Source organism: Oncorhynchus tshawytscha, linkage group LG03 (genome assembly GCF_018296145.1).
Source record: "Oncorhynchus tshawytscha isolate Ot180627B linkage group LG03, Otsh_v2.0, whole genome shotgun sequence".
Lineage (NCBI taxonomy): Eukaryota > Metazoa > Chordata > Actinopteri > Salmoniformes > Salmonidae > Oncorhynchus > Oncorhynchus tshawytscha.
Window position 1 is genome coordinate 1,741,049 of NC_056431.1, and position 23,025 is coordinate 1,764,073.

A 23,025-nucleotide genomic window follows, 5' to 3' on the forward strand; every position below is an offset into this window, starting at 1 on the left:
GTTCTGAGTTCAGTTAATGAAACCTTGACCTCTGCTTGTATTGGGGTAAAAGTCTTTCAAACCAGACATCAGGGATTCACTTAAGCAAACACACCGTGGTTATAGATTCATAACCGTTTTTCTGAAACTGATGAAATTTTTTTCACAGAGATTGGATTTGTGAGCTTCATTGTCACACCCTGACCATAGAGAGCCTTTTTATTCTCTATGTTGGTTAGGTCGGGGTGTGACTAGGTTGGGTAATCTAGGTTGGTTTTTCTATGTTGGCCTGGTATGGTTCCCAATCAGAGGCAGCTGTTTATCGTCTCTGATTTGGGATCATATTTAGGCAGCTATTTCCCCACTGTGTTGTCGGATCTTGTTTCTGTGTAGTTGCCTGTGAGCACTGCTTGAGCTTCATGTATCGTTTATTCTGTTTATTTTGTGCGTTTGACTATCAATAAAATATGTCGAACCGATTCCACACTGCGCTTTGGTCTGAGTATGATTATAACGACGGTCGTGACATTCATGTTTTGCACTGAGAACGTTAACTTCTTATGGCTGGGGGCAGTATTAAGTGGCTTGGATGAATAAGGTGCCCAGAGTACACTGCCTGCTCCTCAGTCCGTTGCTAATATATGCATATTATTAGTAGTATTGGATAGAAAACTCTGAAGTTTCTAAAAATGTTTGAATGATGTCTGTGAGTATAACAGTACTCCTATGGCAGGCAAAAACCTGAGAAAAAAATCCAACCAGGAAGTGGGAAATCTGGGGTTGGTCGATTTTCAACTCAGCCCCTATTGAAGACACAGTGGGATATTGGTCATGTTGCACTTTCTAAGGCTTCCACTAGATGTCAACCGTCTTTAGAAACTTGAATGGGGGCTGAATGAGAGGGGAATGAGTCAGAGGTCTGCCAGCAGCCAAGCGCTCAGTCACTCGCATTCACATGAGAGGTAGCTCCCATTCCTTTGCTTTTCTGAAGACAAAGATCATTTTCCAACCAGAGAATTCCTAAATTATGTTAAAAACATCCTAAAGATTGATTCCATACATCGTTTGAAATGTTTCTACGGACAGTAACGTAACTTTGACATTTCGTCTGCTCCTAGTGAACGCGCTTTGTGAGTTTTGATTTGTTTACCAAACGCGCCAACAAAAGTAGCTATATGGACATAAATGATGGGATATTATTGAACAAATCAAACATTTATTGTGGAACTGGGATTCCTGGGAGTGCATTCTGATGAAGACCAAAGGTAAGTGAATATTTATAATGTTATTTCTGACTTCTGTTGATTCCAACATGGCGGATATATGTATTTGTTTGTCTGAGCGCCGTACTCAGATTATTGCATGGTTTGCTTTTTCCGTAAATCTTTTATTTTTATTTTAAATTTTTTAAAATCAGACACAGTGGTTGCATTATGGAGAAGTTTCTATATTTCCATGTATAACATGTATTTTCATCAACATTTATAATGAGTATTTCTGTAAATTGATGTGGCTCTGCAATATTACCGGATGTATTGGAACTACTGAACATAACACGCCAATGTATACTGAGATTTTTTTATATAAATATGAACTTTTCCGAACAAAACATACATGTATTGTGTAACATGAAGTCCTTTGAGTGTCATCTGATGAAGATCAAAGGTTAGTAATTCATTTCTCGATTTCTGCTTTTTTTGACTCCGCTCTTTGGCTGGAAAAATGGCTGTGTTTTTCTGTGACTTGGCGGTGACCTAACAATCGTTTATGGTGCTTTCGCTGTAAAGCCTATATGAAACCGGACACTGTGGTGGGATTAACAACAAGATTACCTTTAAAATGGTATAAGATACTTGTATGTTTGAGGAATTAAAATTTTGAGATGTCTGTTTTGAATTTGGCACCCTGTATTTTTGCAACATTAGGTCTCACAGGGTTAACAGTTAACATGATGATGCAGAGGTGGGTGTGGATGTTTATTTGGCTTCACACGACCTTGGATACTCACCTGAGTATCACTGGTCATACAGCAAGGCAGGGATAACAACATTTCCACTGTAATAAGTGAAGGGAATCACAAACGTACATGTAACACTTAAGGCATAATAATAATAAAGTGAATTTATAGAAATGACTTCAAGAAAGTTCAATGAATCATAATGAAGACCATAACCCTGTTATCTAGTACATCCTGCTCTACCTTCACTAAACTTGTAGGAAAATAATGTCATTTGTCTGATTGTTCACACACAATTCTCAGAAGACATTACTTAACTCTGAAAGCAAGAGAAAAGAGATCTCCACACTTCCCCACCCACTCAAAACAATGGTTGAAAATACTGCCCCCTAGCACCAACAGGTTAAAGTGGCTGGAGTTGAGTCAGTGTGTTGGCAGCAGCCACTCAATGTTAGTGGTGGCTGTTTAACAGTCTGATGGCCTTGAGATAGACTGAAAAAGAGCTTCTTGGTCCCTGCTTTGATGCACCTGTACTGACCTCGCCTTCTGGATGATAGCGGGGTGAACAGGCAGTGGCTCAGGTGGTTGTTGTCCTTGATAATCTTTATGGCCTTCCTGTGACATCGGGTGGTGTATGTGTCCTGGAGGGCAGGTAGTTTGCCCACGGTGATGCGTTGTGCAGACCTCACTACCCTCTGGAGAGCCTTACGGTTGTGGGCGGAGCAGTTGCCGTACCAGGCAGCCCGACAGGATGCTCTCGATTGTGCATGTGTAGAAGTTTGTAAGTGCTTTCGGTGACAAGCTGAATTTCTTCAGCCTCCTGAGGTTGAAGAGGCGCTGCTGCGCCTTCTTCACGACGCTGTCTGTGTGGGTGGACCAATTCAGTTTGTCTGTGATGTGTACGCCGAGGAACTTAAAACTTACTACCCTCTCCACTACTGTCCCATCGATATGGATAGGGAGGTGCTCCCTCTGCTGTTTCCTAAAGTCCACAATCATCTCCTTTGTTTTGTTGACGCTGAGTGTGAGGTTATCTTCCTGACACCACACTCCGAGGGCCCTCACCTCCTCCCTGTAGGCCGTCTCGTCGTTGTTGGTAATCAAGCCTACCACTGTAGTGTCGTCCGCAAACTTGATGATTGAGTTTGAGGCGTGCGTGGCCACACAGTCATGGGTTAACAGGGAGTACAGGAGAGGGCTCAGAACGCACCCTTGTGGGACCCCAGTGTTGAGGATCAGCGGGGTGGAGATGTTACCTACCCTCACCACCTGGGGGCGGCATGTCAGGAAGTCCAGTACCCAGTTGCACAGGGCGGGGGTCGAGACCCGGGGTCTCGAGCAAGATGACGAGTTGAGGGTACTATGGTGTTAAATGCTGAGCTGTAGTCGATGAACAGCATTCTCACATAGGTATTCCTCTTGTCCACATAGGTATTCCTCTTGTCCAGTGTGCAGTGTGGTTGCGATCGTCGTCTGTGGACCTATTGGGGCGGTAAGCAAATTGGAGTGGGTCTAGGGTGGAGGTGGTATGGTCCTTGACTAGTCTCTCAAAGCACTTCATGATGACGGAAGTGAGTGCTACGGGGCGGTAGTCGTTTAGCTCAGTTACCTTAGCTTTCTTGTTAAAATCCCCAGCTACAATGAATGCAGCCTCAGGATATGTGGTTTCCAGTTTGCAAAGAGTCAAATAAAGTTAGTTCAGTTAGTTCATGTGTCTGCTTACACCACTTCTCGTTAATCATAAGGCATACGCCCCCGCCCCTCTTCTTACCAGAAAGATGTTTCTGTCGGCGCGATGCGTGAAGAAACCAGCTGGCTGCACCGATTCCATTAACCGCTCTCGTGTGAGCCATGTTTCCGTGAAGCAAAGAACGTTACAGTCTGATGTCCCTCTGGAATGCTACCCTTCCCCGGGTTTCATCAACCTTGTTGTCAAGAGACTGGACATTGGCGAGTAGTATGCTAGGGAGTGGTGCGCAATGTGCCCGTCTCCGGAGCCTGACCAGAAGACCGCTACGTTTCCCTCTTTTACGATGTCTTCGTTTTGGGTCACAGGCTGGGATCCATTCCGTTGTCCTGGGTGTAAGGCAGAACACAGGATCCGCTTCGGGGAAGTCATATTCCTGGTCGTACTGATGGTGAGTTGACATTGCGCTAATATTCAGTAGTTCTTCCCGACTGTATGTTACCTGGGGTACCAATGTAAGAAATAACACGTAAAAAAACAAAACTGCATAGTTTCCTAGGAACGCGAAGCGAGGCGGCCATCTCTGTAGGCGCCGGAAGTAGAGCAAGATTACTGAATGTAAGTACATTATTTACCTTCATAGGTGAATGTATCAAACCAGTTGCCATAAGTGTTTTGTGGTTGGGCACTATCCTCAAACAATAGCATGGTAGATTAACACTGCAGTTAGATTAACAAGAATGGAAGCTTTCTGCCCAGATAAGACATGTCTATGTCCCGGAAATTAGACTTGTTTACAATGTCATTCTAGTCAAATTATCACATAATGAGTAACAATTGTCCATGTTTAGGGACATCGATCGCATAGAGGTTAACTTCTTCAGGCTAGCCCCCCTTCTCAATTTCCGCCTGAAGACATACCCTAATCTAACTGCCTGTAGCTCAGGCCCAGAAGCAAGGATATGCATATTCTTGGTATAATTTGAAAGGGAACCCTCTGAATCTTGTGGAAATGTGAATTGAATGTAGGAGAACATAACACAATAGATCTGGTAGAAGACGTTTTCTGTTTTTTATTGTTGTTGCATCATCTTTCAAATGAACAAGAAACGCAAACATTCAGATAGGATGCTGGGGATAATTTCGATGAACATAAGAGGGAAACAGTAGTTATGCAAAGTTTCAGAGTGATAACTTCAGGCATGAGCGAGCTACATGACATTTAGCATGAAGTCCCCCAGGTGTCCTACAAAAGTTGTCCAAATGTACCAAGGTGGCTGAAATGGTACAGTGATACATTTTGAAGCAAATAACTATATACAAATGACAAAAAAAAAAATGTTTTACCCCACAAAATAAAATAAAAATATTTTAAAAAAATAACAAGGGTAACTATTTACACTTTCAATTTACAATATTGTGAAGACCCGCAGTCCTCTACACAATATTGTGCTGCTGATGCCATGGCCCATAGCAGTCTCTTTCTGCTGTAAAGCAGAGGGTAACTGAACAAGTGGTGCAGGTGATGGGGCATTTCCTGTGACAAAGCGCACCACGACGCCTCCTTACTGTGCCCTTTTTTCCCTGAGGCACATTCATGCCTGCAGAGATGAAGTTAGGCAGGTGAACACCACTGGTTGAAAGAGCAGAAGGGACAGAGGTAGAGGGGACAGAAGGTGATGCAGTGGACTTGCTGTAGCTAGCAAGCTCCTGGATGAGCAGCTCTCTGAAGGTTTGCTGTGAGATGGGGGGCTGTCCACAGGTCTTGGCCATTTCCTTCTGGAGGATGAAGGCATTCACCACAGCAATGTCGATGAAATGATAGAACAATGTCTTGTACCATTTCATTGTCTTCCACTCAAACAAAAAAAATGCAAGTGTAGGCACACACAGAATCAGCCAAAACAAACAGTTTGTAACCCCATTTTGTTGGTTTGTTACTCATGTATTGTTTGAGGGTAATTCTGGCCTTTGAGGCTACCATCCTCTCATCTATGGACAGGTTCTGGGCGGGCTGAAAATAGGTCTTGCAGGCCTCAACCACGTTGTGGTAGAGAGGTTTGATTTTACAGAGCCTATCAAACCTTGCTGTGCCTCTTCTTGTCATTGTCCTCATCACCTTCTGGGTCACTGATATGAAGCGCACGTGGGATAGCCAGAAACCTTTTGCAAGACATGACAGCGATGGGGAAAGGCAGTAGGTAGAGAGGTGACGTTTTCCAGTAGTCCCTCAGGGTTTTCAATTTCACCAGCCCCAGGTAAATGACCAGTGAAAGGTAGCAGAAAAGGTCTGACATGGAAATAGGCTTCCATGCCTCTCTTTCCTGCCTGCTTCTTAGCCCCATACTTATTGGTGTTCGCCACCAGGGAATCAATAACAGACGAGGTGAAAAACAGCTGAAAAAGTTGAATGGGGCTGTACTTAGAGGTCATGTCCAGCTGAGGTCCTGGTGGCCTTTTTGGTCTTAATATTGGTGGAAGTGGCTCCACATCCTCCTCTAGCACAGTGTGCCAACGATACTCTGCCTCTGTCTGCAGGTTTCCCTCTTCCCCACCTCCGCTTCTTTGTCAGTGCCTTCACACCTCTAAATGGCCGGGTAGGTGTGGAGCTGGAGACAGCAGGGGTCCGGCTGGATGAACCAGCTTCAGTGGGGGATGGACACCTTGACATTGGGGGCTTCCATTCAGAGTCAGTGGCACTGTGAAATAAACCAACTCAGTAAGAATACTTTCACGTACAGTGGGGAGAACAAGTATTTGATACACTGCCGATTTTGCAGGTTTTCCTACTTACAAAGCATGAAGAGGTCTGTAATTTTTATCATAGTTACACTTCAACTGTGAGAGACGGAATCTAAAACAAAAATCCAGAAAATCACATTGTATGATTTAAGTAATTAATTTGCATTAATAAAAAACAGCTATCCTTCCTAACTTAGTTGCCGTAGTGGAAGGAAACCGCTCAGGGATTTCACCATTAGGCCAATGGTGACTTTAAAACAGTGACAAAGTCTTATTGGATTTGCCCCAAACATACAAGATATTACTGAGTATCCCTCTCCATATTTTCAAGCATAGTGGTGGCTGCATCATGTTATGGATATGCTTGTAATCATTAAGGGTTGGGCAGTTTTTCAGGATAAAAATTAAATGGAATGTAGCTAAGCACAGACAAAATCCCAGAGGTTCAGTCTGCTTTCCACCAGGCACTGAGAGATTAATTCATCTTTCAGCAGGACAATAACCTAAAACACAAGGCCAAATCTACACTGGAGTTGTTTACCAAGAACACAGCAAACATTACTGAGCCCGAGTTATAGTTTTGACTTCAATCTATATGACAATCTATGGCAAGACCTAAAAATGGTTGTTTAGTAATGATCAACAACCAATTTGAAAGAGCTTGAATAATTTTTAAAATAATAATGGCTAAATGTGGCACAATCCAGGTGTGGCAACCTCTTAGAGACTTACCCTCTTAGAGACTTGAAACCTCTTAGAGACTTACCCAGAAAGACTCACAGCTGTAATCGCTGCCAAAAGGTGTTTCTACAAAGTATTAACTCAGGGGTGTGAATACTTAAGTAAATTAGAAATGTATGTATTTTATTTTCAATACGTTTCCAAAAAGGTATACAAACATGTTTTCACTTTGTCATTATGTTTTTGTGTAGATGGTGAGAAATGATATTGAATCAATTTTACATTCAGGCTGTAACAACAAATGTGGAATAAGTCAAGGGGTATGAATACTTTCTGAAGTCACTGTATATAAATATACATGTATGTAAATGTAAATATCACACTGTATCAATGTATGAGCTACGATGTATGAAAGAGCAGTGCTCCCAGGAGTATTCAATGTTTCTGTCACGCCCTGATCTGTTTCACCTGTCCCTGTGATTATCTCCCCCTTCCAGGTATCACTTATTTTCCCCAGTGTATTTATCCATGTGTTTCCTGTCTCTCTGTGCCAGATTGTCTTGTATGTCAAGTCAACCAGCGTATTTTTCCCCATACTCCTTGTCTACTCTCTTTGCTAGTCTCCCGGTTTGACCCCTGCGTGACTTTGGACTACTTTCCCACCTGCCTGATCATCCTGCCTGCCCTGACCTTAAATCTGCCTGCCTTTCGGTACCGTTTGGACTCTGATCTGGTTTTGACCTTTTGCCTGTCCACGACCATTCTCTTGCCTTCCCCTTTTGGATTAATTAACATTGTAAGACTCCAACCATCTGCCTCCTGTGTCTGCATCTTGCCTTGTTTCAGTCTTATCATGGTTCTGCCAACTGTAAATAAATATAACCTCAACTCAATATTCCATTGGGTTTCTCAGGTTACAATGACCTTTCAAACCACAGGGTCATCTGAAGTCCCTGAGGTCTCATTATGAACATACTCCTGAGTATTGAACATATGTTTGTAGTCCATAAATAAAGGTGTGCATTTGCGTGTGTATGTTGTCTTGATTATAGGACTTCCTGTAGTAAAACAAAAACAAACAAAAATGAAGACAAATACACCTGGAAATTTCACAGATAGCGAATAATAGAAAATTCAACAGTTTTATTGCAGTGATAAAAGGGCTCAGATTGCTCAGATTGCAGTTCGCTCTTCATAGAAAATGCTTCATTCTTCACTAAAATTTGAAAACTAAAAAATTCAACAGACAAAACAACACAAAACGACAAATCTTTTTTTCCTATGAACTGATTGTAATAAACATCAGACAGTGTTTAAACACCTGGAATAATCATTATATTCCTGAATAACCTGCGTAGACTAGAACAAAATATTAAACTGTCATTGAAGCATATTGATATCCAAATGTGTGTGTAAAGTAATACTACAAACTCATCTCTCTGAGTAAGTGCTTACAGGAATAACTAATAGTCAACATATTTATTCTCAAGGAAAAGGTTTTCTAAATGTGACGAAAGACAACAGTAGAATGTGGAAAAAAACTGCATCCCCGAATAGCCTGTATTTAAGAATGATTAATGGGCGTAAATTGTCACTGATTAATGTTGAATTAAGGTAAGCAAATCATCAGAATTATTCATTTAATTAAATATCCACTCATTTTTATGAGATTAAATTAATGTTAATTTCCGTTTTTTTTAAAAGAAAACATGTATATTTGTTTGTGATATATTTGTAACTTCTACTGTACATTAACTTTAGTGTTCCCTGATATGACTTTTGTGATTGGAAAATGAAATTGAAGTAATAAATTCATAAATGTCATATATCTAACAAACAGATAATAACCATATTACAGAATAAAAATAAAAGTAATGAATATATATTGCATTGATAACATTGAATTAATTTATGCTTTTTGTTTAGTAAACAGATGATAAAATGATATATGTTCATAATAAAAAAAATACAGGGAACCTGTTATTGTTGATAGAGCTACAAGCATAGCCACACTGAGTTCATCTACACCTGTAAACATTTGTAAAAAAGTTCAGCAATGTAAAATTAGGAGATATTTCAAATATTCAGAATGGATGCCAACGTGTCTGGACCTCTACAAAACATACATATTTAACTGAAAGGGGGGGCAAGGGTACAGGGAGAAGGGAGAAGTGAGTGTGTGTGTTGTCAATTACAAATGCAATGTTTGTGTGTGCCTGTGTGTGTGTTTAGAGCAGGTGTGTTGTTTGTTCAGTAATCAGGGTCAGATTGTTTACCTGAAACAGTCTCAGGTCTACTATTAACTACCAAGGTGCCCAAACTTCCTCAAATCTACCCCATACTGCCCTCTCCATCCTATACTGCATTCCACCATTGTCTTTTTTCCTTCAATACCATCCTCTGTCCTCTCTCTTCCACTTCCTCTGCACCTCACTCCATCTAGTCTTTCATGTGCATATCCATATCCATACATTTTGCCATGGGATGGAGAGACATTTTTGCTGTTTTTAAATGTGATATCTGTGTCATAATGGTGGGTGTAGCTGGTGTATGCAGTCAGGCGCAGGAGAGCAGAGAATTGGGAGCAACGTAACTTTACTCAGAATAATGAATGGTGCAAGGTTAAACACTACACTACACTACACTACACTACACCCAAACACAAACACACGAACATCAACTTTTACCCACAGGAAAAAAACAGCACCCCGTCGAAATAACCAGTCACCAACATCACCGAACATGACATAAAACAATAACGTACAACACCATGGGGGATACAGAGGGTTAAATACACTGCTCAAAAAAATAAAGGGAACACTTAAACAACACAATGTAACTCCAAGTCAATCACACTTCTGTGAAATCAAACTGTCCACTTAGGAAGCAACACTGATTGACAATAAATGTCACATGCTGTTGTGCAAATGGAATAGACAACAGGTGGAAATTATAGGCAATTAGCAAGACACCCCCAATAAAGGAGTGGTTCTGCAGGTGGTGACCACAGACCACTTCTCAGTTCCTATGCTTCCTGGCAGATGTTTTGGTCACTTTTGAATGCTGGCTGTGCTTTCACTCTAGTGGTAGCATGAGACGGAGTCTACAACCCACACAAGTGGCTCAGGTAGTGCAGCTCATCCAGGATGGCACATCAATGCGAGCTGTGGCAAGAAGGTTTGCTGTGTCTGTCAGCGTAGTGTCCAGAGCATGGAGGCACTACCAGGAGACAGGCCAGTACATCAGGAGATGTGGAGGAGGCCGTAGGAGGGCAACAACCCAGCAGCAGGACTGCTACCTCCGCCTTTGTGCAAGGAGGAGCACTACCAGAGCCCTGCAAAATGACCTCCAGCAGGCCACAAATGTGCATGTGTCTGCTCAAACGGTCAGAAACAGACTCCATGAGGGTGGTATGAGGGCCCGACGTCCACAGGTGGGGGTTGTGCTTACAGCCCAACACCGTGCAGGACGTTTGGCATTTGCCAGAGAACACCAAGATTGGCAAATTCGCCACTGGCGCCCTGTGCTCTTCACAGATGAAAGCAGGTTCACACTGAGCACGTGACAGACGTGACAGAGTCTGGAGACACCGTGGAGAACGTTCTGCTGCCTGCAACATCCTCCAGCATGACCGGTTTGGCGGTGGGTCAGTCATGGTGTGGGGTGGCATTTCTTTGGGGGGCCGCACAGCCTCCATGTGCTCGCCAGGGCCTCCATGTGCTCGCCAGAGGTAGCCTGACTGCCATTAGGTACCGAGATGAGATCCTCAGACCCCTTGTGAGACCATATGCTGGTGCGCTTGGCCCTGGGTTCCTCCTAATGCAAGACAATGCTAGACCTCACATGGCTGGAGTGTGTCAGCAGTTCCTGCAAGAGGAAGGTATTGATGCTATGGGCCGCCCGTTCCCCAGACTGAATCCAATTGAGCACATCTGGGACATCATGTATCGCTCCATCCACCAACGCCACGTTGCACCACAGACTGTCCAGGAGTTGGCGGGTGCTTTAGTCCAGGTCTGGGAGGAGATCCCTCAGTCGACCATCCGCCACCTCATCAGGAGCATGCCCAGGCATTGTAGGGAGGTCATACAGGCACGTGGAGGCCACACACACCACTGAGCCTCATTTTGACTTGTTTTAAGGACATTACATCAAAGTTGGATCAGCCTGTAGTGTGGTTTTCCACTTTAATTTTGAGTGTGACTCCAAATCCAGACCTCCATGGGTTGATACATTTGATTTCCATTGATAATTTTTGTGTGATTTTGTTGTCAGCACATTCAACTATGTAAAGAAAAAAGTATTTAATAAGAATATTTCAGTCATTCAGATCTAGGATGTGTTATTTTAGTGTTCCCTTTATTTTTTTGAGCAGTGTACATGAACAATTATTAGGTGTATGACAAACATGTGTGTAGAAACAAAGACAAAACAAATGGAAAATGAAAAGTGGATTGGCGATGGCTAGTAGACCGGCGATGCAGACCGCCGAGCGCCACCCGAACAAGGAGAGGAACCGACTTCGGCTGAAGTCGTGACAATCTGAGTGAGACTGTCTAATAAAGTCAATGGGGGCCCCGTGGCCGGTAATTTGACCATGACTATTACGTTTAGATAGCTGACCACTCGACCAACCTAGCATTCTAAAAAATGTTAGCTGACATAGGCTATCAGTGACTGACAAAACAAGACAAACCTGACTGATGAGACAGCAATTCAATTCCCCATCCTGGGAGGGATGCTGAACACACAGGATGAATGAAAGTACCTGGAGAGGAGCGAGAGAAAGGGTGAAAGAGAAAGAGAGAGGAGCGAGACCTTTGGGTCTTTGCAAATCACAAACCGATCTGCATGTAAAGAGAGGGAGGAGCACCTCTATGGAAATCCCATCAGGCAAATCAAGCAGCAGGCTGGAGTCGACAAACTACTATATATCTTTCAAATAGCGTTGGGCCAGTAACCAAAAGGTTGCTGGTTAGAATCCCTGAGCTGACTAGATGAAAAATCTGGTGAATCCTGGTGAAAGCTATGATCCCTTATTTATGTCACTTGTTAAATCCACTTCAGTCAGTGTAGATGAAGGGGAGGAGACAGGTCAAATAATGATTTTTAAGCCTTGAGACAATTGAGACATGGATGGTGTATGTGTGCCATTCAGAGGGTGAATGGGCGAGACAAAAGATTTAAGTGCCTTTAAACAAGTCATTGTAGTAGGTGCCAGGCACACCGGTTTGTGTCAAGAACTGCAACACTGCTGAGTTTTTCATGCTCAACAGTTAAATGTGTGTATCAAGAATGATCCACCACCCAAAGAACATCCAACCAACTTGACAACTGTGGCAGGATTTAGAGTCAACATGGGCCAGCATCCCTGTGGAACGCTTTCGACACTTTGTCCAAGAGACTGGGTTAGTATCTTGAAAACACTGCTCCCGGAACCTTAGTGGTCAGAGGAGATTTCAACACAGGGCTAGACCCTAAAAGTGACAGGGGCTTCATGTTAGATAACCATCCGCACAAAGCATTTAGAGGTTATCTTGAAGAATTCACTTCCTCTCTGAGTTTACTCGACATCTGGAGGAGACGGCACCCCTGGCTAATACAATATATCGCCTTCAAAAGAACAATGTCAAATTCAAGAGAAACCAAATCCAGATTAGAATTTGTTTTATTAAAGAGACTGCAGGGTTTCATGTTCACAGTTGGGAAATATTTAAGACAGATGTAAAAATGGCCATGAAGTCCTTGACCAACTCTGGACAACCAACACCAGAATTTATCTTAAAAATAAATTACTATCTAATGCTTGAATACAAATCGATACCTAAACCCTTAAAAAATGTGGTCATCCGGATTAACCGGCACCTTTTTAAAGTAATTCAAATCATTTTAATTCGTCTGTGGGTACATGACGCACTTGATCAAGAAAACTAGTAAACCACGGTGTAAACCACAGTGTAAACCACGGTGTTGGTGTAAACCACGGTGTAAACCACGGTGTAAACCACGGTGTAAAGACACAAGTTTCATTGTTACTTTCAACAAAGGGCCACGGTTGATACTGGCCCTTCCTGATGGAGAAACTGGAGCCCATAAAGCTCTCTAATACCCAAGAGGAATTGCTTCCCAATAAAGAAAAGAAACTCCAGGCAGCATAACATGTCTGTGGTCAGGCTGTCCCCTCACACACCTTTTGTTGAACCCTGGGTTGAATTGAAACAATAGCTGGTGATGACTTTGCAAATGCTGTATAAACCTAAATAGTATAATTGATGATGTGACTTATAACATATGGTTACATTTAATTTGCTCTGTCAAACCTACCCTTTGGAATGACTTCTATAGCAACAGTGAATTTACTTTGTTAAGAGATTTCTCAATAATCCTTCTCAATATCATATCCAAGCAGGACTGGGCTTGGTTAAAACCCTGGGTGGGAGACCAAAGGGATAGCTGTAAATAGATCATCTCTCCAGTAGGAGATGGAGCCTAGCCTGTCCTTTTTTTATGATAATGGATATAATGTTTAACATCTCATGTTGTTTCAGAAGTACAAATTCAACATCTTTTATACATGGTTTGTTTATGCTGAAAATTGGTCACCATGTGGTTGAATTTTCACCCACAAAACAAGTGAGCTGTTTGCAAAGCCAATATATTTTCCAGATCACAATACATTGAAAAATGATGTTGATTATTTTTTATGGTGCTGTGATGGTTAAGTGTTAGTAAAGTTAACTAATTAAGGCTGGGAAATAATTTAAATGCCCATTATAGCTCTGTGCACGTTTAAAAGCAATTTACGCTTGTACCAACATGTGCAATCTCTGCGAACATTGGGAGAAAGGCCTTTATTAATCCCCTAAGGTCGATTGACGCACGGGTACATCAATCGAATTAACATAATGGAAAAAAATCCCCATCAAAATCCGTCAATTTAAGCTAGAGATATCAATTTTCAATTGGATGCGTCTCAATCCACCAAAACTGCCAATGTCGCACTTCCGCATCTGTGGTGAAAGGTGACAGAGCTAGAGCATGTTTATCAGACGATGAGACATCTGTGGTGAAAGGTGACAGAGCTAGAGCATGTTTATCAGATGATGAGACATCTGTGGTGAAAGGTGACAGAGCTAGACCATGTTTATCAGATGATGAGACATCTGTGGTGAAAGGTGACAGAGCTAGACCATGTTTATCAGACGATGAGACATCTGTGGTGAAAGGTGACAGAGCTAGAGCATGTTTATCAGACGATGAGACATCTGTGGTGAAAGGTGACAGAGCTGGAGCATGTTTATCAGACCATGAGACATCTGCGGTGAAAGGTGACAGAGCTGGAGCATGTTTATCAGACCATGAGACATCTGCGGTGAAAGGTGGCAGAGCTGGTGCATGTTTATCAGACCATGAGACATCCCAAAAATCAGTCCTCACGAAAACTTCTGTAGTGTACAAACTATTATGACCACTCATAGTGTACAAACTATTATGACCACTATGAAGGGGAATGGAGACCACAATGCGATTGTGGTATCCGTTTTGCTCTAAGGCCCCCACAAGTGTGACGGGACTCATCTGAAGAGGGCCTTCAGAAAGTATTCACACCCTTTGAATTATTCCACATTTTGTTGGGTTACAGCCTGAATTCGAAATGAATTAAAAAATAATAATAATTCACCTATCTACACACATTATCCAATAATGACAAAGTGAAATACAGAAATATCTCATTTGCATAATTAGTGACACCCCTGAGTAAATGTTAGAATAACTTTTGGCAACGATTACAGCTGTGAGTCTTTCCGGGTACGTCTCTAAGAGTGTTGCACACCTGGATTCTACATTATTTTCACAATATATATATATTTTCATTCTTTAAGACCTGTCAAGTTGGTTGTTGTTCATTGCTAGACAGTCATTTTCAAGTCTTGCCATAGATTTTCAAAACGATTTAAGTCAAAACTATAACTAGGCCGCTCATTAAAGATAATCTTGGTAAGCAACTCCGGTGTATATTTGGCCTTGTGTTTCAGGTTATTGTTATGCTGAAAGGTGAATTTGTCTCCCAGTGTCTGTTGGAAAGCAGACGGAAGCAGGTTTTCTTTAAGGATTTTGCTTGGGCTTAGCTCTATTCTGTTTTCTCTTACCATAAAAAACTCCATAGTCCTTCCCGATGACAAGCATACCCATAACATTATGCAGACACCAACATGCTTGAAAATATGAAGTGGTACTCAATGATGTGTTATGTTGGATTTGACCCAAACACAACACTTTGTATTCAGGACATAAAGTTCATTTCTTTTCCACATGTTGTCAGTTTTTCTTTAGTGCCTTGTTGCAAACAGAATATTTGTTATTTTGTACAGGCTTCTTTTTTTTCACTCTGTCATCTAGGACAGTATTATGGAGAAACTACAATGTTGTTGATCCATCCTCAGTTTTCTCCTATCGCAGCCATTAAACTGTTTTAAAGTCACCACTGGCTCATGGTAGAATCCTGAGTGTTTTCCTTTCTTTCCGGCAACTGAGTATGGAAGGATGCCTGTATCTTTGTAGTGACAGGGTATATTGATACATCATTCAAAGTGTAATTAATAACTTCACCATGCTCAAAGGAATATTCAATATCTGCTTTAATTTTTTTTTACCCATCTACTGATAGGTGCCCTTCTTTTTGAGGCATTGGAAAACCTCCCTGGTCTTTATGGTTGAATCTGTGTTTGAAATTCACTGCTCAACTGAGGGACCTTACAGGTAATTGCATGTGACTTGTTAAGCAAATTCTTACTCCTGAACTTATTGAGGCCATAACAAAGAGGGTTGAATACTTATTGACTCAAGACATGTCAGCTTTTCATTTTTAATTAATTAGTTAACTTAAGCTGACAATCCCCAAAATTGTACACTAGAATCACTTAAAAATGTTTACATGATTCATTTGATTGATTTCCCACCGTTCTATGTCAGAAGACAGCCATAGAAAAACATTTATCCAGCACGACCGCTTCACTACACAGACATGGCAAAGTAATCACTGCATGTGTCCCGAGAAAACGGATCTAAATACATAACTGTCATAGCTCTACGATAAAGATTGCAACCTACACACTACCTTAAACACAAAATAAGTATAAAATACATTTTGTGTGGAAGTCAAACATTTGTTTTACGTCAAAGGCAGACATTGCATATGCTCAGAACGACAAAATCGAACCCCACTAATCCTACCGACGGAAACGCACGAGGTGGCTAAAAACAGACCTCCATCCTATGCTAGCTGTCTGAATCGCCGTGACCCCAACCAACCTCACTACTCACTGGACCCTTTTGATCAGTCGACTAAGCATGCCTCTCCTTAATGTCAATATACCCTGTCCATTGCTGTTCTGGTTAGTGTTTATTGGCTTATTTCACTGTAGAGCCTCTAGTCCTGCTCACTATACCTTATCCAACCTATTAGTTCCACCACCTACACATGCAATGACATCTCCTGGTTTCAATGATGTTTCTAGAGATAATATCTCTCTCATCATCACTCAATACCTAGGTTTACCTCCACTGTATTCACATCCTACCATACCTTTGTCTGTACATTATATCTTGAAGCTATTTTATTGCCCCCAGAAACCTCCTTTTACTCTCTGTTCTAGACGTTCTAGACGAGCAATTCTCATTGCTTTTAGCCGTACCCTTATCCTACTCCTCCTCTTTTCCTCTGGTGATGTAGAGGTGAATCCAGGCCTTGCAGTGCCTTGCTCCACTCCTATTTCCCAGGCGCTCTCTTTTGATGACTTCTGTAAACGTAATAGCCCTGGTTTCATGCATGTTAACATTAGAAGCATCCTCCCTAAGTTTGTTTTATTCACTGCTTTAGCACGCTCTGCCAACCCAGATGTTCTAGCTGTGTCTGAATCCTGGCTTAGGAAGACCACCAAAAATTCTGAAATTTTCATCCCTAACTACAACATTTTCAGGCAAGATAGAAATGCCAAAGGGGGCGGTGTTGCAATCTACTGCAAAGATAGCCTGCAGAGTTCTGTCCTACTATCCAGGTCTGTACCCAAACAATTTGAACTTCTACTTTTAAAAATCCACCTCTCTAAAAACAAGTCTCTCACTGTTGCCGCCTGCTATAGACCACCCTCTGCCCCCAGCTGTGCTCTAGACACCATATGTGAACTGATTGCCCCCCATTTATCTTCAGAGCTCGTGCTGTTAGGCGACCTAAACTGGAACATGCTTAACACCCCAGCCATCCTACAATCTAAGCTTGATGCCCTCAATCTCACACAAATTATCAATGAACCTATCAGGTACCTCCCCAAAGCCGTAAACACTGGCACCCTCATAGATATCATCATAACCAACTTGCCCTCTAAATACACCTCTGCTGTCTTCAACCAAGATCTCAGCGATCACTGCCTCATTGCCTGCATCCGTAATGGGTCAGCGGTCAAACGACCTCCACTCATCACTGTCAAACGCTCCCTGAAACACTTCAGCGAGCAGGCCTTTCTAATCGACCTGGCCGGGGTATCCTGGAAGGATATTGATCTCATCCCATCAGTAGAGGATGCCTGGTTATTTTTTTTAAATGCCTTCCTAACCATCTTAAATAAGCATACGCCATTCAAGAAATGTAGGACCAGGAACAGATATAGCCCTTGGTTCTCCCCAGACCTGACTGCCCTTAACCAAAACAAAAACATCCTATGGCGTTCTGCATTAGCATCGAACAGCCCCCGTGATATGCAGCTTTTCAGGGAAGCTAGAAGCCATTGTACACAGGCAGTTAGAAAAGCCAAGGCTAGCTTTTTCAAGCAGACATTTGCTTCCTGCAACACTAACTCAAAAAAGTTCTGGGACACTGTAAAGTCCATTGAGAATAAGAACACCTCCTCCCAGCTGCCCAATGCACTGAAGATAGGAAACACTGTCACCACTGATAAATCCACTATAATTGAGAATTTCAATAAGCATTTTTTTACGGCTGGCCATGCTTTCCACCTGGCTACCCCTACCCGGTCAACAGCACTGCGCCCCACACAGCAACTTCCCCAATTCTCCTTCTCCCAAATCCAGTCAGCTGATGTTCTGAAAGAGCTGAAAAATATGGACCCCTACAAATCAACCAGGCTAGACAATCTGGACCCTTTCTTTCTAAAATGATCTGCCGAAATTGTTGCCACCCCTATTACTAACCTATTACTAACCTCTCTTTCGTGTCGTCTGAGATTCCCAAAGATTGGAAAGCAGCTGCGGTCATCCCTCTCTTCAAAGGGGGGAACACTCTTGACCCAAACTGCTACAGACCTATATCTATCCTACCCTGCCTTTCTAAGGTCTTCGAAAGCCAAGTCAACAAAGATTACCGACCATTTCTTTTTTCTTCTTTTTGTTGAATTTTTACCCCCTTTTTCTCCCCAATTTCGTGGTATCCAATTGTTGTAGTAGCTACTATCTTGTCTCATTGCTACAACTCCCGTACGGGCTCGGGAGAGACGAAGGTTGAAAGTCATGCGTCCTCCGATACACAACCCAACCAAGCCGCACTGCTTCTTAACACAGCGTGCATCCAACCCAGAAGCCAGCCGCACCAATGCGCCGGAGGAAACACCGTGCACCCGGCCACCTTGGTTAGCGCACACTGCGCCCAGCACGCCACAGGAGTCGCTGGTGCGCGATGAGACAAGGACACCCCTACCGACCAAGCCCTCCCTAACCCGGGCGACGCTAGGCCAATTGTGCGTCGCCCCACGGACCTCCCGGTCGCGGCCGGTTACGACAGAGCCTGGGCGCGAACCCAGGGACTCTGATGGCACAGCTGGTGCTGCAGTACACCGCCCTTAACCACTGCACCATCCGGGAGGCCCGATTACCGACCATTTCGAATCTCATCATACCCTCTCTGCTATGCAATCTGGTTTCAGAGCTGGTCCTGGGTGCACCTCAGCCACGCTCAAGGTTCTAACCGCCATCGATAAGAGACATTACTGTGCAGCCGTATTCATTGATCTGGCCAAGGCTTTCAACTATGTCAATCATCACATCCTCATCGGCAGACACGACAGCCTTGGTTTCTCAAATGATTGCCTCGCCTGGTTCACCAACTACTTCTCTGATAGAGTTCACTGTGTCAAATCGGAGGGTCTGCTGTCCGGACCTCTGGCAGTCTCTATGGGGGTGCCACAGGGTTCAATTCTTGGACCGACTCTCTTCTCTGTATACATCAATGATGCCGCTCTTGCTGCTGGTGAGTCTCTGTTCCACCTCTACGCAGATGACACAATTCTGTATACTTCTGGCCCTTCTTTGGACACTGTGTTAACAACCCTCCAGGCAAGTTTCAATGCCATACAACTCTCCTTCCGTGGCCTCCAAAATACAAGTAAAACTAAATGCATGCTCTTCAACCGATCGCTGCCTGCTCCTGCCCGCCTGTCCAACATCACTACTCTGGACGGCTCTGACTTAGATTACGTAGACAACTACAAATACCTAGGTGTCTGGTTAGACTGTAAACTCTCCTTCCAGACCCACATCAAACATCTCCAATCCAAAGTTAAATCTAGAATTAGCTTCCTATTTCGCAACAAAGCATCCTTCACTCATGCTGCCAAACATACCCTTGTAAAACTGACCATCCTACTATCACAGTGCCATCCGTTTTGTCACCAAAGCCCCATATACTACCCACCATTGCGACCTGTACGCTCTCGTTGGCTGGCCCTCACTTCATACTCATCGCCAAACCCACTGGCTCCATGTCATCTACAAGACTCTGCTAGGTAAAGTCCCCCCTTATCTCAGCTCACTGGTCACCATAGCATCACCCACCTGTAGCACGCAGTCCAGCAGGTATATCTCTCTGGTCACCCCCAAAACCAATTCTTTCTTTGGCCGCCTCTCCTTCCAGTTCTCTGCTGCCAATGACTGGAACGAACTACAAAAATCTCTGAAACTGGAAACACATCTCCCTCACTAGCTTTAAGCACAAGCTGTCAGAGCAGCTCACAGATTACTGCACCTATACATAGCCCACCTATAATTTAGCCCAAACAACTACCTCTTTCCCTACTGTATTTATTTTATTTTTGCTCCTTTGCACCCCATTATTTTTATTTCTACTTTGCACATTCTTCCATTGCAAATCTACCATTCCAGTGTTTTACTTGCTATATTGTATTTACTTTGCCACCATGGCCTTTTTTTTGCCTTTACCTCCCTTATCTCACCTCATTTGCTCACATCGTATATAGACTTATTTATACTGTATTATTGACGGTATGTTTGTTTTACTCCATGTGTAACTCTGTGTCGTTGTTTGTGTCGAACTGCTTTGCTTTATCTTGGCCAGGTCGCAATTGTAAATGAGAACTTGTTCTCAACTTGCCTACCTGGTTAAATAAAGGTGAAATTAAAAAATACAATCTTGTCTATAGGAGGAACGCACACTGTTTAAATGTTCCAGATTTCTCATGATATGCTTGGTAAAGTAATGAAGTAAGTGAAGTATTTTGGATAGATGACCCTAAAATAGATTACAACTATATATGGCCATATTATAAAATAGGAAAAAGCTTATTCATTCACAATTGTATTTGATCAATTCATCATATTTGTATGTTTTATTATAGTTTTATTGTGTATTAGAACATATGGGCTGAAACGTCTTGCTAGATTGATACTAAAACCACTGTGAAACAGTTCAGAATAGCTGCCAGCTCAACTGTATTTTATTTTTATTTGTACATAATTCCACTTCGGCATTATGGGATATTGTGTGTAGGCCATTGACAAAACATTTCAATTTAATACATTTTTAATTCAGGCTTTAACACAAGAACATTATGAAAACGTCAAGGGGTGTGAATACTTTCTGAAGAGAGGTGCACCCAGGAGAATGCAATGTCTCAGTCTTATCATGGTTCTGCCGACTGTACATAAAATATGAACTCAGCTCAATATTCCATTGGATTTCTCAGGTTACAATGGCCTTTGATACCACAATGTCATCTGAAGTCCCTGAGGTCTCATTACGAACATATTCCTCTTGTACATTGTATATAATATTTCTTTATTCCATAAATGAAGGTGTGTGTACTAGCATATGTGTATATTGTTTACATTTGTCTTGATTATAGGACTTCTTGTAGTTAAACAAATACATTTTTTTTAAATAGTGTTCCCTGATATTACTTTTGTGATAAAATAAATGAAGAAATTGCATTGACGTAAATAATTCAGAAATGTCTTATACCTAAACAGAAATTACCCAATCAAAATACAATTTTAATACATTTTTAAATTGCATTGATATTTGCTATATTGCTATTTGTTTAAAAAACAGATGATAAAAAAAATGATGTTTTATAACCTTAAAAAAATACAGGGCAACCTGTACTAAAGAGCAGGTATTAATGATAGAGCTACATGTAACACCATACTGAGTTAATCTACACTTGTAAACATTTGAATATAAATGATAAAACTCTAGTTCAGCCATGTTGAAATTAACAGATTTTCTTAGAATGTTTCAAATAATCAAAATGGATGCCAAAACGTCTGGACCTCTACAAAACATAAATATTTAATTGAAAAACCTAAAACAGAGTCTTTGTATGAGTCCACTCATTCAGCATGTTCTGGTTTAGGCAGTATCGTCACTGGTTACATTTTCAAATAAAGTTTGGTAAACTGTTAGTGTGTTTTTTAAAAGATTGGTCCCACTTTGGATTTATTTTTCTTAAAAGATCTCACCCTCCTCATCTCACTCTCCCCCAATTCCCCCTCCTCTCTCCCTTTGCTTTGTCCCTTCCTCCCTTACCCCACTTTTCCATTATTTCTCCCTCTACCCCTCTTTATACCTCTCACTTTTCCCATCCTCCACGCACTCCATTCAATCTGTATTTCTCCTTCAGTACCATCCTCTGCCCTCTCGTTTCCCCTCCCTCCATTTGACGCATTCATCCTCACTCCTTGTTGTCTTTTATGCCCAACTTTTCAAAGTTATATCAAAGTTTCTTCATGTAGTCAAAACTCATCATGATGGACCCCAGTTGCTCACGGGTGTGCGTACCCAAACTCATACTCCCCCCCCTTTTTAATATGATATCTGAGTGAGACTGACTAAGAAAATCAATGTGGGCTGCTAGACTAACTTACCAATCTAAACAAAATATTAGCAATAGAAAACCTGCTGATTAGACAGCGATTCAACTTCCCATCCTGAGAGGGATGCTGAACTTTTGGTTAGAGCCTGTGAGTAAGCATTTCACTGTAAGGTCTACACCTGTTGTATTCGGTGCATGTGAAAAATGAACCTTGATTTGAACACACAGAATGAATGGATTCTCAGTTGTTAGAAATCATCTGTAGAGGAGTGAGAGTGAGGTAGAAAGAGAAAGAGAGGAGCGAGACCTTTGGAGTCACAACTGTAGAGAGGAGCAGGCAGGAGGCAGTCACAGATTTAGAACTACTGAATTTATTAAAGCACCATATATAAACTGTAGAGAGGAGCATGCAGGAGGCAGTCACAGATTTAGAACTACTGAATTTATTAAAGCACCATATATAAACTGTAGAGAGGAGCAGGCAGGAGGCAGTCACAGGTTTAAAACTACTGAATTTATTAAAGCACCATATATAAACTGTAGAGAGGAGCAGGCAGGAGGCAGTCACAGATTTAAAACTACTGAATTTATTAAAGCACCATATATAAACTGTAGAGAGGAGCAGGCAGGAGGCAGTCACAGGTTTAAAACTACTGAATTTATTAAAGCACCATATATAAACTGTAGAGAGGAGCAGGCAGGAGGCAGTCACAGGTTTAAAACTACTGAATTTATTAAAGCACCATATATAAAAGCGGCATGAACCCCAAAGTGCAAAGAATAGAACTACTGAATTTATGAAAGCACCATATATAAACTGTAGAGAGGAGCAGGCAAAGGCAGTCACAGGTTTAAAACTA